The sequence below is a fragment of the Electrophorus electricus genome, chromosome 13 (assembly GCF_041902795.1).
Source record: "Electrophorus electricus isolate QZ-2024a chromosome 13, ASM4190279v1, whole genome shotgun sequence".
In the NCBI taxonomy this organism is placed as follows: domain Eukaryota; kingdom Metazoa; phylum Chordata; class Actinopteri; order Gymnotiformes; family Gymnotidae; genus Electrophorus; species Electrophorus electricus.
The window spans coordinates 26,805,133-26,820,632 of NC_137509.1; the positions used below are offsets into that span (position 1 = coordinate 26,805,133).

At 35.1% G+C, this 15,500-nt stretch overlaps 17 pseudogenes; all 17 read left to right on the top strand.

The window, feature by feature from the left end:
- Positions 1 to 576: 576 nt before the first annotated feature.
- Positions 577 to 697, top strand: LOC145645937 (5S ribosomal RNA; annotated as a pseudogene).
- Positions 698 to 1,488: 791 nt separating this feature from the next.
- Positions 1,489 to 1,607, top strand: LOC145651083 (5S ribosomal RNA; annotated as a pseudogene).
- A 792-nt stretch (positions 1,608 to 2,399) lies between these two features.
- On the top strand, positions 2,400 to 2,520 carry LOC145645938 (5S ribosomal RNA; annotated as a pseudogene).
- Positions 2,521 to 3,312: 792 nt separating this feature from the next.
- LOC145644667 (5S ribosomal RNA) lies at positions 3,313 to 3,431 on the top strand (annotated as a pseudogene).
- A 792-nt stretch (positions 3,432 to 4,223) lies between these two features.
- On the top strand, positions 4,224 to 4,342 carry LOC145651084 (5S ribosomal RNA; annotated as a pseudogene).
- A 791-nt stretch (positions 4,343 to 5,133) lies between these two features.
- On the top strand, positions 5,134 to 5,252 carry LOC145651085 (5S ribosomal RNA; annotated as a pseudogene).
- A 793-nt stretch (positions 5,253 to 6,045) lies between these two features.
- Positions 6,046 to 6,164, top strand: LOC145644668 (5S ribosomal RNA; annotated as a pseudogene).
- Positions 6,165 to 6,956: 792 nt separating this feature from the next.
- LOC145651086 (5S ribosomal RNA) lies at positions 6,957 to 7,075 on the top strand (annotated as a pseudogene).
- Positions 7,076 to 7,866: 791 nt separating this feature from the next.
- LOC145651087 (5S ribosomal RNA) lies at positions 7,867 to 7,985 on the top strand (annotated as a pseudogene).
- Positions 7,986 to 8,776: 791 nt separating this feature from the next.
- LOC145651088 (5S ribosomal RNA) lies at positions 8,777 to 8,895 on the top strand (annotated as a pseudogene).
- A 793-nt stretch (positions 8,896 to 9,688) lies between these two features.
- Positions 9,689 to 9,807, top strand: LOC145644669 (5S ribosomal RNA; annotated as a pseudogene).
- Positions 9,808 to 10,599: 792 nt separating this feature from the next.
- LOC145651089 (5S ribosomal RNA) lies at positions 10,600 to 10,718 on the top strand (annotated as a pseudogene).
- Positions 10,719 to 11,510: 792 nt separating this feature from the next.
- On the top strand, positions 11,511 to 11,629 carry LOC145651090 (5S ribosomal RNA; annotated as a pseudogene).
- Positions 11,630 to 12,422: 793 nt separating this feature from the next.
- On the top strand, positions 12,423 to 12,543 carry LOC145645939 (5S ribosomal RNA; annotated as a pseudogene).
- Positions 12,544 to 13,334: 791 nt separating this feature from the next.
- LOC145651091 (5S ribosomal RNA) lies at positions 13,335 to 13,453 on the top strand (annotated as a pseudogene).
- A 792-nt stretch (positions 13,454 to 14,245) lies between these two features.
- LOC145645940 (5S ribosomal RNA) lies at positions 14,246 to 14,366 on the top strand (annotated as a pseudogene).
- Positions 14,367 to 15,157: 791 nt separating this feature from the next.
- LOC145651093 (5S ribosomal RNA) lies at positions 15,158 to 15,276 on the top strand (annotated as a pseudogene).
- Positions 15,277 to 15,500: the final 224 nt, after the last annotated feature.

A 15,500-nucleotide genomic window follows, 5' to 3' on the forward strand; every position in this document is an offset into this window, starting at 1 on the left:
AAGCTTCTCTTGCATCACTTTAATTTACTTTCAAGATGACATGCTAGGATGTGAAGTGCAGTGATTAATTAAAAAAACCTATCTGTTAGCACCTGGGAATAGCAGATGCTGTAAGTTTTTCTTGCATCACTTTAATTTAATATGCAACTGACATGCTTGTAAGTGAAGTGTACAGATTAAATAGAAATCTATTAGTACCAGGGAATAGCAGGTGCTGTAAGATTTTATTGCATCCCTTAAATTTATGTTCAAGCTATCAAGCTCAAATTTGAAGTGCAGTGAATAATTAAATTAAACTATCTGTTAGCACCTGGGAATAGCAGATGCTGTAAGTATTTATTGCATCACTTTAATTTAGTCTCCAACAAACATGCTTGAATGTGAAGTGCAGTGATTAATAAAAAAACTGTCTGTTAGTGCCTCCGAATACCAGATGTTGTAAGCTTTTATTGCATCATTTTAATTTACTTTCAAGACAACATTCTAGAATGTCAAGTGCAGGGATTAATAAAAAAAATGTCAGATTGGTATTTGATCATATTTTCTATGATTAGGCAATTTGAGTAAGTGTTTAAGGTTTACGGCCATACCAGCTTCAGCATGCCTCCAATCTCATCTGAACTTGGAAGCTAAGCAAGTTTGTGCCTGGATAGTACTGAGGTGGGACCCTACCTAGGAATACCATGTGCTGTGAGCTTTTCTTGCATCACTTTAATTTACTTTCAAGCTGACATTCTCAAATGTGAAGTGCAGTGATTAATAAAAAAAACCATCTGTTAGCACCTGGGAATAGCAGGTGCTGTAAGTTTTTTTTCATCACTTTCATTTACTCTCCAACTCACATGCCTGAATGTGAAGAGCAGTGATTCATCAAAAAACTAACTTTTAGCACCTTGGACTATGAGATGCTGTAAGCTTCTCTTGCATCACTTTAATTTACTTTCAAGATGACATGCTAGGATGTGAAGTGCAGTGATTAATTAATAAAACCTATCTGTTAGCACCTGGGAATAGCAGATGCTGTAAGTTTTTCTTGCATCACTTTAATTTAATATGCAACTGACATGCTTGTAAGTGAAGTGTACAGATTAAATAGAAATCTATTAGTACCAGGGAATAGCAGGTGCTGTAAGATTTTATTGCATCCCTTAAATTTATGTTCAAGCTATCAAGCTCAAATTTGAAGTGCAGTGAATAATTAAATCAAACTATCTGTTAGCACCTGGGAATAGCAGATGCTGTAAGTATTTATTGCATCACTTTAATTTACTCTCCAACTAACATGCTTGGATGTGAAGTGCAGTGATTAATAAAAAAACTGTCTGTTAGTGCCTCCGAATACCAGATGTTGTAAGCTTTTATTGCATCATTTTAATTTACTTTCAAGACAACATTCTAGAATGTCAAGTGCAGGGATTAATAAAAAAAATGTCAGATTGGTATTTGATCATATTTTCTATGATTAGGCAATTTGAGTAAGTGTTTAAGGTTTACGGCCATACCAGCTTCAGAACGTCCAATCTCATCTGAACTTGGAAGCTAAGCAAGTTTGTGCCTGAATAGTACTGAGGTGGGACCCTATCTAGGAATACCAGGTGCTGTAAGCTTTTCTTGCATCACTTTAATTTACTTTCAAGCTGACATTCTCAAATGTGAAGTGCAGTAAATAATAAAAAAAACTATCTGTTAGCACCTGGGAATAGCAGGTGCTGTAAGTTTTTTTTGCATCACTTTCATTTACTCTCCAACTCACATGCCTGAATGTGAAGAGCAGTGATTCATCAAAAAACTAACTTTTAGCACCTTGGACTATGAGATGCTGTAAGCTTCTCTTGCATCACTTTAATTTACTTTCAAGATGACATGCTAGGATGTGAAGTGCAGTGATTAATTAAAAAAACCTATCTGTTAGCACCTGGGAATAGCAGATGCTGTAAGTTTTTCTTGCATCACTTTAATTTAATATGCAACTGACATGCTTGTAAGTGAAGTGTACAGATTAAATAGAAATCTATTAGTACCAGGGAATAGCAGGTGCTGTAAGATTTTATTGCATCCCTTAAATTTATGTTCAAGCTATCAAGCTCAAATTTGAAGTGCAGTGAATAATTAAATCAAACTATCTGTTAGCACCTGGGAATAGCAGATGCTGTAAGTATTTATTGCATCACTTTAATTTAGTCTCCAACAAACATGCTTGAATGTGAAGTGCAGTGATTAATAAAAAAACTGTCTGTTAGTGCCTCCGAATACCAGATGTTGTAAGCTTTTATTGCATCATTTTAATTTACTTTCAAGACAACATTCTAGAATGTCAAGTGCAGGGATTAATAAAAAAAATGTCAGATTGGTATTTGATCATATTTTCTATGATTAGGCAATTTGAGTAAGTGTTTAAGGTTTACGGCCATACCAGCTTCAGCATGCCTCCAATCTCATCTGAACTTGGAAGCTAAGCAAGTTTGTGCCTGGATAGTACTGAGGTGGGACCCTACCTAGGAATACCATGTGCTGTGAGCTTTTCTTGCATCACTTTAATTTACTTTCAAGCTGACATTCTCAAATGTGAAGTGCAGTGATTAATAAAAAAAACCATCTGTTAGCACCTGGGAATAGCAGGTGCTGTAAGTTTTTTTTCATCACTTTCATTTACTCTCCAACTCACATGCCTGAATGTGAAGGGCAGTGATTCATCAAAAAACTAACTTTTAGCACCTTGGACTATGAGATGCTGTAAGCTTCTCTTGCATCACTTTAATTTACTTTCAAGATGACATGCTAGGATGTGAAGTGCAGTGATTAATTAATAAAACCTATCTGTTAGCACCTGGGAATAGCAGATGCTGTAAGTTTTTCTTGCATCACTTTAATTTAATATGCAACTGACATGCTTGTAAGTGAAGTGTACAGATTAAATAGAAATCTATTAGTACCAGGGAATAGCAGGTGCTGTAAGATTTTATTGCATCCCTTAAATTTATGTTCAAGCTATCAAGCTCAAATTTGAAGTGCAGTGAATAATTAAATCAAACTATCTGTTAGCACCTGGGAATAGCAGATGCTGTAAGTATTTATTGCATCACTTTAATTTACTCTCCAACTAACATGCTTGAATGTGAAGTGCAGTGATTAATAAAAAAACTGTCTGTTAGTGCCTCCGAATACCAGATGTTGTAAGCTTTTATTGCATCATTTTAATTTACTTTCAAGACAACATTCTAGAATGTCCAGTGCAGGGATTAATAAAAAAAAATGTCAGATTGGTATTGGATCATATTTTCTATGATTAGGCAATTTGAGTAAGTGTTTAAGCTTTACGGCCATACCAGCTTCAGAACGTCCAATCTCATCTGAACTTGGAAGCTAAGCAAGTTTGTGCCTGAATAGTACTGAGGTGGGACCCTATCTAGGAATACCAGGTGCTGTAAGCTTTTCTTGCATCACTTTAATTTACTTTCAAGCTGACATTCTCAAATGTGAAGTGCAGTGATTAATAAAAAAAACTATCTGTTAGCACCTTGGAATAGCAGGTGCTGTAAGTTTTTTTTGCATCACTTTCATTTACTCTCCAACTCACATGCCTGAATGTGAAGAGCAGTGATTCATCAAAAAACTAACTTTTAGCACCTTGGACTATGAGATGCTGTAAGCTTCTCTTGCATCACTTTAATTTACTTTCAAGATGACATGCTAGGATGTGAAGTGCAGTGATTAATTAAAAAAACCTATCTGTTAGCACCTGGGAATAGCAGATGCTGTAAGTTTTTCTTGCATCACTTTAATTTAATATGCAACTGACATGCTTGTATGTGAAGTGTACAGATTAAATAGAAATATTTTAGTACCAGGGAATAGCAGGTCCTGTAAGATTTTATTGCATCCCTTAAATTTATGTTCAAGCTATCAAGCTCAAATTTGAAGTGCAGTGAATAATTAAATCAAACTATCTGTTAGCACCTGGGAATAGCAGATGCTGTAAGTATTTATTGCATCACTTAATTTACTCTCCAACTAACATGCTTGAATGTGAAGTGCAGTGATTAATAAAAAAACTGTCTGTTAGTGCCTCCGAATACCAGATGTTGTAAGCTTTTATTGCATCATTTTAATTTACTTTCAAGACAACATTCTAGAATGTCAAGTGCAGGGATTAATAAAAAAAAATGTCAGATTGGTATTTGATCATATTTTCTATGATTAGGCAATTTGAGTAAGTGTTTAAGGTTTACGGCCATACCAGCTTCAGAACGTCCAATCTCATCTGAACTTGGAAGCTAAGCAAGTTTGTGCCTGAATAGTACTGAGGTGGGACCCTATCTAGGAATACCAGGTGCTGTAAGCTTTTCTTGCATCACTTTAATTTACTTTCAAGCTGACATTCTCAAATGTGAAGTGCAGTGATTAATAAAAAAAACTATCTGTTAGCATCTGGGAATAGCAGGTGCTATAAGTTTTTTTTCATCACTTTCATTTACTCTCCAACTCACATGCCTGAATGTGAAGAGCAGTGATTCATCAAAAAACTAACTTTTAGCACCTTGGACTATGAGATGCTGTAAGCTTCTCTTGCATCACTTTAATTTACTTTCAAGATGACATGCTAGGATGTGAAGTGCAGTGATTAATTAAAAAAACCTATCTGTTAGCACCTGGGAATAGCAGATGCTGTAAGTTTTTCTTGCATCACTTTAATTTAATATGCAACTGACATGCTTGTAAGTGAAGTGTACAGATTAAATAGAAATCTATTAGTACCAGGGAATAGCAGGTGCTGTAAGATTTTATTGCATCCCTTAAATTTATGTTCAAGCTACCAAGCTCAAATTTGAAGTGCAGTGAATAATTAAATCAAACTATCTGTTAGCACCTGGGAATAGCAGATGCTGTAAGTATTTATTGCATCACTTTAATTTACTCTCCAACTAACATGCTTGAATGTGAAGTGCAGTGATTAATAAAAAAACTGTCTGTTAGTGCCTCCGAATACCAGATGTTGTAAGCTTTTATTGCATCATTTTAATTTACTTTCAAGACAACATTCTAGAATGTCAAGTGCAGGGATTAATAAAAAAAATGTCAGATTGGTATTTGATCATATTTTCTATGATTAGGCAATTTGAGTAAGTGTTTAAGGTTTACGGCCATACCAGCTTCAGAACGTCCAATCTCATCTGAACTTGGAAGCTAAGCAAGTTTGTGCCTGAATAGTACTGAGGTGGGACCCTATCTAGGAATACCAGGTGCTGTAAGCTTTTCTTGCATCACTTTAATTTACTTTCAAGCTGACATTCTCAAATGTGAAGTGCAGTAAATAATAAAAAAAACTATCTGTTAGCACCTGGGAATAGCAGGTGCTGTAAGTTTTTTTTGCATCACTTTCATTTACTCTCCAACTCACATGCCTGAATGTGAAGTGCAGTGATTCATCAAAAAACTATCTTTTAGCACCTTGGACTATGAGATGCTGTAAGCTTCTCTTGCATCACTTTAATTTACTTTCAAGATGACATGCTAGGATGTGAAGTGCAGTGATTAATTAATAAAACCTATCTGTTAGCACCTGGGAATAGCAGATGCTGTAAGTTTTTCTTGCATCACTTTAATTTAATATGCAACTGACATGCTTGTATGTGAAGTGTACAGATTAAATAGAAATATTTTAGTACCAGGGAATAGCAGGTCCTGTAAGATTTTATTGCATCCCTTAAATTTATGTTCAAGCTATCAAGCTCAAATTTGAAGTGCAGTGAATAATTAAATCAAACTATCTGTTAGCACCTGGGAATAGCAGATGCTGTAAGTATTTATTGCATCACTTTAATTTACTCTCCAACTAACATGCTTGAATGTGAAGTGCAGTGATTAATAAAAAAACTGTCTGTTAGTGCCTCCGAATACCAGATGTTGTAAGCTTTTATTGCATCATTTTAATTTACTTTCAAGACAACATTCTAGAATGTCCAGTGCAGGGATTAATAAAAAAAAATGTCAGATTGGTATTGGATCATATTTTCTATGATTAGGCAATTTGAGTAAGTGTTTAAGCTTTACGGCCATACCAGCTTCAGAACGTCCAATCTCATCTGAACTTGGAAGCTAAGCAAGTTTGTGCCTGAATAGTACTGAGGTGGGACCCTATCTAGGAATACCAGGTGCTGTAAGCTTTTCTTGCATCACTTTAATTTACTTTCAAGCTGACATTCTCAAATGTGAAGTGCAGTGATTAATAAAAAAAACTATCTGTTAGCACCTTGGAATAGCAGGTGCTGTAAGTTTTTTTTGCATCACTTTCATTTACTCTCCAACTCACATGCCTGAATGTGAAGAGCAGTGATTCATCAAAAAACTAACTTTTAGCACCTTGGACTATGAGATGCTGTAAGCTTCTCTTGCATCACTTTAATTTACTTTCAAGATGACATGCTAGGATGTGAAGTGCAGTGATTAATTAAAAAAACCTATCTGTTAGCACCTGGGAATAGCAGATGCTGTAAGTTTTTCTTGCATCACTTTAATTTAATATGCAACTGACATGCTTGTATGTGAAGTGTACAGATTAAATAGAAATATTTTAGTACCAGGGAATAGCAGGTCCTGTAAGATTTTATTGCATCCCTTAAATTTATGTTCAAGCTATCAAGCTCAAATTTGAAGTGCAGTGAATAATTAAATCAAACTATCTGTTAGCACCTGGGAATAGCAGATGCTGTAAGTATTTATTGCATCACTTAATTTACTCTCCAACTAACATGCTTGAATGTGAAGTGCAGTGATTAATAAAAAAACTGTCTGTTAGTGCCTCCGAATACCAGATGTTGTAAGCTTTTATTGCATCATTTTAATTTACTTTCAAGACAACATTCTAGAATGTCAAGTGCAGGGATTAATAAAAAAAAATGTCAGATTGGTATTTGATCATATTTTCTATGATTAGGCAATTTGAGTAAGTGTTTAAGGTTTACGGCCATACCAGCTTCAGAACGTCCAATCTCATCTGAACTTGGAAGCTAAGCAAGTTTGTGCCTGAATAGTACTGAGGTGGGACCCTATCTAGGAATACCAGGTGCTGTAAGCTTTTCTTGCATCACTTTAATTTACTTTCAAGCTGACATTCTCAAATGTGAAGTGCAGTGATTAATAAAAAAAACTATCTGTTAGCACCTGGGAATAGCAGGTGCTATAAGTTTTTTTTCATCACTTTCATTTACTCTCCAACTCACATGCCTGAATGTGAAGAGCAGTGATTCATCAAAAAACTAACTTTTAGCACCTTGGACTATGAGATGCTGTAAGCTTCTCTTGCATCACTTTAATTTACTTTCAAGATGACATGCTAGGATGTGAAGTGCAGTGATTAATTAAAAAAACCTATCTGTTAGCACCTGGGAATAGCAGATGCTGTAAGTTTTTCTTGCATCACTTTAATTTAATATGCAACTGACATGCTTGTATGTGAAGTGTACAGATTAAATAGAAATATTTTAGTACCAGGGAATAGCAGGTCCTGTAAGATTTTATTGCATCCCTTAAATTTATGTTCAAGCTATCAAGCTCAAATTTGAAGTGCAGTGAATAATTAAATCAAACTATCTGTTAGCACCTGGGAATAGCAGATGCTGTAAGTATTTATTGCATCACTTAATTTACTCTCCAACTAACATGCTTGAATGTGAAGTGCAGTGATTAATAAAAAAACTGTCTGTTAGTGCCTCCGAATACCAGATGTTGTAAGCTTTTATTGCATCATTTTAATTTACTTTCAAGACAACATTCTAGAATGTCAAGTGCAGGGATTAATAAAAAAAAATGTCAGATTGGTATTTGATCATATTTTCTATGATTAGGCAATTTGAGTAAGTGTTTAAGGTTTACGGCCATACCAGCTTCAGAACGTCCAATCTCATCTGAACTTGGAAGCTAAGCAAGTTTGTGCCTGAATAGTACTGAGGTGGGACCCTATCTAGGAATACCAGGTGCTGTAAGCTTTTCTTGCATCACTTTAATTTACTTTCAAGCTGACATTCTCAAATGTGAAGTGCAGTGATTAATAAAAAAAACTATCTGTTAGCACCTGGGAATAGCAGGTGCTATAAGTTTTTTTTCATCACTTTCATTTACTCTCCAACTCACATGCCTGAATGTGAAGAGCAGTGATTCATCAAAAAACTAACTTTTAGCACCTTGGACTATGAGATGCTGTAAGCTTCTCTTGCATCACTTTAATTTACTTTCAAGATGACATGCTAGGATGTGAAGTGCAGTGATTAATTAAAAAAACCTATCTGTTAGCACCTGGGAATAGCAGATGCTGTAAGTTTTTCTTGCATCACTTTAATTTAATATGCAACTGACATGCTTGTAAGTGAAGTGTACAGATTAAATAGAAATCTATTAGTACCAGGGAATAGCAGGTGCTGTAAGATTTTATTGCATCCCTTAAATTTATGTTCAAGCTATCAAGCTCAAATTTGAAGTGCAGTGAATAATTAAATCAAACTATCTGTTAGCACCTGGGAATAGCAGATGCTGTAAGTATTTATTGCATCACTTTAATTTACTCTCCAACTAACATGCTTGAATGTGAAGTGCAGTGATTAATAAAAAAACTGTCTGTTAGTGCCTCCGAATACCAGATGTTGTAAGCTTTTATTGCATCATTTTAATTTACTTTCAAGACAACATTCTAGAATGTCAAGTGCAGGGATTAATAAAAAAAATGTCAGATTGGTATTTGATCATATTTTCTATGATTAGGCAATTTGAGTAAGTGTTTAAGGTTTACGGCCATACCAGCTTCAGAACGTCCAATCTCATCTGAACTTGGAAGCTAAGCAAGTTTGTGCCTGAATAGTACTGAGGTGGGACCCTATCTAGGAATACCAGGTGCTGTAAGCTTTTCTTGCATCACTTTAATTTACTTTCAAGCTGACATTCTCAAATGTGAAGTGCAGTAAATAATAAAAAAAACTATCTGTTAGCACCTGGGAATAGCAGGTGCTGTAAGTTTTTTTTGCATCACTTTCATTTACTCTCCAACTCACATGCCTGAATGTGAAGTGCAGTGATTCATCAAAAAACTATCTTTTAGCACCTTGGACTATGAGATGCTGTAAGCTTCTCTTGCATCACTTTAATTTACTTTCAAGATGACATGCTAGGATGTGAAGTGCAGTGATTAATTAATAAAACCTATCTGTTAGCACCTGGGAATAGCAGATGCTGTAAGTTTTTCTTGCATCACTTTAATTTAATATGCAACTGACATGCTTGTATGTGAAGTGTACAGATTAAATAGAAATATTTTAGTACCAGGGAATAGCAGGTCCTGTAAGATTTTATTGCATCCCTTAAATTTATGTTCAAGCTATCAAGCTCAAATTTGAAGTGCAGTGAATAATTAAATCAAACTATCTGTTAGCACCTGGGAATAGCAGATGCTGTAAGTATTTATTGCATCACTTTAATTTACTCTCCAACTAACATGCTTGAATGTGAAGTGCAGTGATTAATAAAAAAACTGTCTGTTAGTGCCTCCGAATACCAGATGTTGTAAGCTTTTATTGCATCATTTTAATTTACTTTCAAGACAACAGTCTAGAATGTCAAGTGCAGGGATTAATAAAAAAAAATGTCAGATTGGTATTGGATCATATTTTCTATGATTAGGCAATTTGAGTAAGTGCTTAAGCTTTACGGCCATACCAGCTTCAGAACGTCCAATCTCATCTGAACTTGGAAGCTAAGCAAGTTTGTGCCTGAATAGTACTGAGGTGGGACCCTATCTAGGAATACCAGGTGCTGTAAGCTTTTCTTGCATCACTTTAATTTACTTTCAAGCTGACATTCTCAAATGTGAAGTGCAGTGATTAATAAAAAAAACTATCTGTTAGCACCTGGGAATAGCAGGTGCTGTAAGTTTTTTTTGCATCACTTTCATTTACTCTCCAACTCACATGCCTGAATGTGAAGAGCAGTGATTCATCAAAAAACTAACTTTTAGCACCTTGGACTATGAGATGCTGTAAGCTTCTCTTGCATCACTTTAATTTACTTTCAAGATGACATGCTAGGATGTGAAGTGCAGTGATTAATTAAAAAAACCTATCTGTTAGCACCTGGGAATAGCAGATGCTGTAAGTTTTTCTTGCATCACTTTAATTTAATATGCAACTGACATGCTTGTAAGTGAAGTGTACAGATTAAATAGAAATCTATTAGTACCAGGGAATAGCAGGTCCTGTAAGATTTTATTGCATCCCTTAAATTTATGTTCAAGCTATCAAGCTCAAATTTGAAGTGCAGTGAATAATTAAATCAAACTATCTGTTAGCACCTGGGAATAGCAGATGCTGTAAGTATTTATTGCATCACTTAATTTACTCTCCAACTAACATGCTTGAATGTGAAGTGCAGTGATTAATAAAAAAACTGTCTGTTAGTGCCTCCGAATACCAGATGTTGTAAGCTTTTATTGCATCATTTTAATTTACTTTCAAGACAACATTCTAGAATGTCAAGTGCAGGGATTAATAAAAAAAAATGTCAGATTGGTATTTGATCATATTTTCTATGATTAGGCAATTTGAGTAAGTGTTTAAGGTTTACGGCCATACCAGCTTCAGAACGTCCAATCTCATCTGAACTTGGAAGCTAAGCAAGTTTGTGCCTGAATAGTACTGAGGTGGGACCCTATCTAGGAATACCAGGTGCTGTAAGCTTTTCTTGCATCACTTTAATTTACTTTCAAGCTGACATTCTCAAATGTGAAGTGCAGTGATTAATAAAAAAAACTATCTGTTAGCACCTGGGAATAGCAGGTGCTGTAAGTTTTTTTTGCATCACTTTCATTTACTCTCCAACTCACATGCCTGAATGTGAAGAGCAGTGATTCATCAAAAAACTAACTTTTAGCACCTTGGACTATGAGATGCTGTAAGCTTCTCTTGCATCACTTTAATTTACTTTCAAGATGACATGCTAGGATGTGAAGTGCAGTGATTAATTAAAAAAACCTATCTGTTAGCACCTGGGAATAGCAGATGCTGTAAGTTTTTCTTGCATCACTTTAATTTAATATGCAACTGACATGCTTGTAAGTGAAGTGTACAGATTAAATAGAAATCTATTAGTACCAGGGAATAGCAGGTGCTGTAAGATTTTATTGCATCCCTTAAATTTATGTTCAAGCTATCAAGCTCAAATTTGAAGTGCAGTGAATAATTAAATCAAACTATCTGTTAGCACCTGGGAATAGCAGATGCTGTAAGTATTTATTGCATCACTTAATTTACTCTCCAACTAACATGCTTGAATGTGAAGTGCAGTGATTAATAAAAAAACTGTCTGTTAGTGCCTCCGAATACCAGATGTTGTAAGCTTTTATTGCATCATTTTAATTTACTTTCAAGACAACATTCTAGAATGTCAAGTGCAGGGATTAATAAAAAAAAATGTCAGATTGGTATTTGATCATATTTTCTATGATTAGGCAATTTGAGTAAGTGTTTAAGGTTTACGGCCATACCAGCTTCAGAACGTCCAATCTCATCTGAACTTGGAAGCTAAGCAAGTTTGTGCCTGAATAGTACTGAGGTGGGACCCTATCTAGGAATACCAGGTGCTGTAAGCTTTTCTTGCATCACTTTAATTTACTTTCAAGCTGACATTCTCAAATGTGAAGTGCAGTGATTAATAAAAAAAAACTATCTGTTAGCACCTGGGAATAGCAGGTGCTGTAAGTTTTTTTTGCATCACTTTCATTTACTCTCCAACTCACATGCCTGAATGTGAAGAGCAGTGATTTATCAAAAAACTAACTTTTAGCACCTTGGACTATGAGATGCTGTAAGCTTCTCTTGCATCACTTTAATTTACTTTCAAGATGACATGCTAGGATGTGAAGTGCAGTGATTAATTAAAAAAACCTATCTGTTAGCACCTGGGAATAGCAGATGCTGTAAGTTTTTCTTGCATCACTTTAATTTAATATGCAACTGACATGCTTGTAAGTGAAGTGTACAGATTAAATAGAAATCTATTAGTACCAGGGAATAGCAGGTGCTGTAAGATTTTATTGCATCCCTTAAATTTATGTTCAAGCTATCAAGCTCAAATTTGAAGTGCAGTGAATAATTAAATTAAACTATCTGTTAGCACCTGGGAATAGCAGATGCTGTAAGTATTTATTGCATCACTTTAATTTAGTCTCCAACAAACATGCTTGAATGTGAAGTGCAGTGATTAATAAAAAAACTGTCTGTTAGTGCCTCCGAATACCAGATGTTGTAAGCTTTTATTGCATCATTTTAATTTACTTTCAAGACAACATTCTAGAATGTCAAGTGCAGGGATTAATAAAAAAAATGTCAGATTGGTATTTGATCATATTTTCTATGATTAGGCAATTTGAGTAAGTGTTTAAGGTTTACGGCCATACCAGCTTCAGCATGCCTCCAATCTCATCTGAACTTGGAAGCTAAGCAAGTTTGTGCCTGGATAGTACTGAGGTGGGACCCTACCTAGGAATACCATGTGCTGTGAGCTTTTCTTGCATCACTTTAATTTACTTTCAAGCTGACATTCTCAAATGTGAAGTGCAGTGATTAATAAAAAAAACCATCTGTTAGCACCTGGGAATAGCAGGTGCTGTAAGTTTTTTTTCATCACTTTCATTTACTCTCCAACTCACATGCCTGAATGTGAAGAGCAGTGATTCATCAAAAAACTAACTTTTAGCACCTTGGACTATGAGATGCTGTAAGCTTCTCTTGCATCACTTTAATTTACTTTCAAGATGACATGCTAGGATGTGAAGTGCAGTGATTAATTAATAAAACCTATCTGTTAGCACCTGGGAATAGCAGATGCTGTAAGTTTTTCTTGCATCACTTTAATTTAATATGCAACTGACATGCTTGTAAGTGAAGTGTACAGATTAAATAGAAATCTATTAGTACCAGGGAATAGCAGGTGCTGTAAGATTTTATTGCATCCCTTAAATTTATGTTCAAGCTATCAAGCTCAAATTTGAAGTGCAGTGAATAATTAAATCAAACTATCTGTTAGCACCTGGGAATAGCAGATGCTGTAAGTATTTATTGCATCACTTTAATTTACTCTCCAACTAACATGCTTGGATGTGAAGTGCAGTGATTAATAAAAAAACTGTCTGTTAGTGCCTCCGAATACCAGATGTTGTAAGCTTTTATTGCATCATTTTAATTTACTTTCAAGACAACATTCTAGAATGTCAAGTGCAGGGATTAATAAAAAAAATGTCAGATTGGTATTTGATCATATTTTCTATGATTAGGCAATTTGAGTAAGTGTTTAAGGTTTACGGCCATACCAGCTTCAGAACGTCCAATCTCATCTGAACTTGGAAGCTAAGCAAGTTTGTGCCTGAATAGTACTGAGGTGGGACCCTATCTAGGAATACCAGGTGCTGTAAGCTTTTCTTGCATCACTTTAATTTACTTTCAAGCTGACATTCTCAAATGTGAAGTGCAGTAAATAATAAAAAAAACTATCTGTTAGCACCTGGGAATAGCAGGTGCTGTAAGTTTTTTTTGCATCACTTTCATTTACTCTCCAACTCACATGCCTGAATGTGAAGAGCAGTGATTCATCAAAAAACTAACTTTTAGCACCTTGGACTATGAGATGCTGTAAGCTTCTCTTGCATCACTTTAATTTACTTTCAAGATGACATGCTAGGATGTGAAGTGCAGTGATTAATTAAAAAAACCTATCTGTTAGCACCTGGGAATAGCAGATGCTGTAAGTTTTTCTTGCATCACTTTAATTTAATATGCAACTGACATGCTTGTAAGTGAAGTGTACAGATTAAATAGAAATCTATTAGTACCAGGGAATAGCAGGTGCTGTAAGATTTTATTGCATCCCTTAAATTTATGTTCAAGCTATCAAGCTCAAATTTGAAGTGCAGTGAATAATTAAATCAAACTATCTGTTAGCACCTGGGAATAGCAGATGCTGTAAGTATTTATTGCATCACTTTAATTTAGTCTCCAACAAACATGCTTGAATGTGAAGTGCAGTGATTAATAAAAAAACTGTCTGTTAGTGCCTCCGAATACCAGATGTTGTAAGCTTTTATTGCATCATTTTAATTTACTTTCAAGACAACATTCTAGAATGTCAAGTGCAGGGATTAATAAAAAAAATGTCAGATTGGTATTTGATCATATTTTCTATGATTAGGCAATTTGAGTAAGTGTTTAAGGTTTACGGCCATACCAGCTTCAGCATGCCTCCAATCTCATCTGAACTTGGAAGCTAAGCAAGTTTGTGCCTGGATAGTACTGAGGTGGGACCCTACCTAGGAATACCATGTGCTGTGAGCTTTTCTTGCATCACTTTAATTTACTTTCAAGCTGACATTCTCAAATGTGAAGTGCAGTGATTAATAAAAAAAACCATCTGTTAGCACCTGGGAATAGCAGGTGCTGTAAGTTTTTTTTCATCACTTTCATTTACTCTCCAACTCACATGCCTGAATGTGAAGGGCAGTGATTCATCAAAAAACTAACTTTTAGCACCTTGGACTATGAGATGCTGTAAGCTTCTCTTGCATCACTTTAATTTACTTTCAAGATGACATGCTAGGATGTGAAGTGCAGTGATTAATTAATAAAACCTATCTGTTAGCACCTGGGAATAGCAGATGCTGTAAGTTTTTCTTGCATCACTTTAATTTAATATGCAACTGACATGCTTGTAAGTGAAGTGTACAGATTAAATAGAAATCTATTAGTACCAGGGAATAGCAGGTGCTGTAAGATTTTATTGCATCCCTTAAATTTATGTTCAAGCTATCAAGCTCAAATTTGAAGTGCAGTGAATAATTAAATCAAACTATCTGTTAGCACCTGGGAATAGCAGATGCTGTAAGTATTTATTGCATCACTTTAATTTACTCTCCAACTAACATGCTTGAATGTGAAGTGCAGTGATTAATAAAAAAACTGTCTGTTAGTGCCTCCGAATACCAGATGTTGTAAGCTTTTATTGCATCATTTTAATTTACTTTCAAGACAACATTCTAGAATGTCAAGTGCAGGGATTAATAAAAAAAATGTCAGATTGGTATTTGATCATATTTTCTATGATTAGGCAATTTGAGTAAGTGTTTAAGGTTTACGGCCATACCAGCTTCAGAACGTCCAATCTCATCTGAACTTGGAAGCTAAGCAAGTTTGTGCCTGAATAGTACTGAGGTGGGACCCTATCTAGGAATACCAGGTGCTGTAAGCTTTTCTTGCATCACTTTAATTTACTTTCAAGCTGACATTCTCAAATGTGAAGTGCAGTGATTAATAAAAAAAAACTATCTGTTAGCACCTGGGAATAGCAGGTGCTGTAAGTTTTTTTTGCATCACTTTCATTTACTCTCCAACTCACATGCCTGAATGTGAAGAGCAGTGATTTATCAAAAAACTAACTTTTAGCACCTTGTACTATGAGATGCTGTAAGCTTC